Source organism: Gavialis gangeticus, unplaced genomic scaffold, assembly GCF_001723915.1.
Source record: "Gavialis gangeticus isolate Ggan-Ray unplaced genomic scaffold, GavGan_comp1, whole genome shotgun sequence".
In the NCBI taxonomy this organism is placed as follows: Eukaryota; Metazoa; Chordata; order Crocodylia; family Gavialidae; genus Gavialis; species Gavialis gangeticus.
This window is the reverse complement of record NW_017729032.1, coordinates 122,465,365-122,466,576: the sequence shown is the minus strand read 5'-3', so window position 1 is coordinate 122,466,576 and position 1,212 is coordinate 122,465,365.

The window sequence follows — 1,212 nt, the reverse complement described above, 5'->3', positions numbered from 1 at the left end:
TTAATCTCTTGCAAGAAATCCTTCTTCTTCCTGTCTGTTTCCTTCTTCTGGTATAGCTCTTAATAAAATCTTCGGCCTCCAACACCTCTCCTTTTGCTTTTCCACCCAGGCACTACCTTCTTCTCCTTTTACCACCTTTACTCTGAATTAAAAGTATCAGGACTACTCTTCATTTTCTCCCACCCTGGGTGCTTGTGCTAAGAACAACCACATCTCTCTTGTTTTTTGTTTTTTTGAAACCAGGCTTCTAACTCTTGCCTTGTTTCTTCTAGTTCTTCTTGTATCTGTCTTCCTTCTGCCGCTTCCTTTAGCAGCTCCTGCATCTTTCTTCGCAGCGATCTTAGCTCTTTTGTTCTTTTTCCCACACATCTTCAGCCTTCCTTTCTGAAGAACTCGCCCATCCTCTCCTTTACTGTCATTCACCATTCTCTGGTACTTCCAAAATATTTCTTCAATGTTCACCACCCTTCATACTGTCTCACGTACACTTGATGTATCTCTTCATCTTGTAACAGCTGCATGTTTAACTTCCACGGTCTCTTCCCTCTCATGGGGCTTTTACCAAAACTCATTTCCACTTTCAGCATCCAGTAATCACTAAAAGCCACATATATGGTTTCTTTCTTCCTTATCCCTGTTTCTTTTGATACAAGCACTAAGTCAATTCTTGATTGTATTTTTTTTCCACTGGAGTCCGTTTTACTGAAACCTTTCTCTCCTGCCCACACATCTTTTAGTGCCTCTTCTTTTATTATATTTGTTAATAGTCTGGATGAGCTGTCTAAAGCACTGTTTGCTCCTTCCCCTGTTCTGTCACTCACTTTGATTATACAATTGAAATCTCCCACTTTTACAAACAATTTCCTTCAGACCACATAAACCACTAGCTTTCTAAGCAATGCACTCTTTCCCTCCCTATCGTGATGCATATACACTGAAAATTTCTAGCTCTGATCCCCTAATAGTATCACTTGTTGCAATCTGCCACTGATTTATTGCAATCAGTGATGACTTCTTCTACCTGCTTTGCACTCAGCTCTGGGCTCTTGAATAATATTGCTGCCCCTGCCGCTTTGTTCTTATCTGTCCCTGACCACCAGGGATCCTGGCATTCTCTGATTAAAAAAAATCCCCAATTTTCAGATTTAAAAAAGTAATCCAAAATCCATGTTTTTCTGTGATCAAAATGAAATACCACTTTTATATATATAT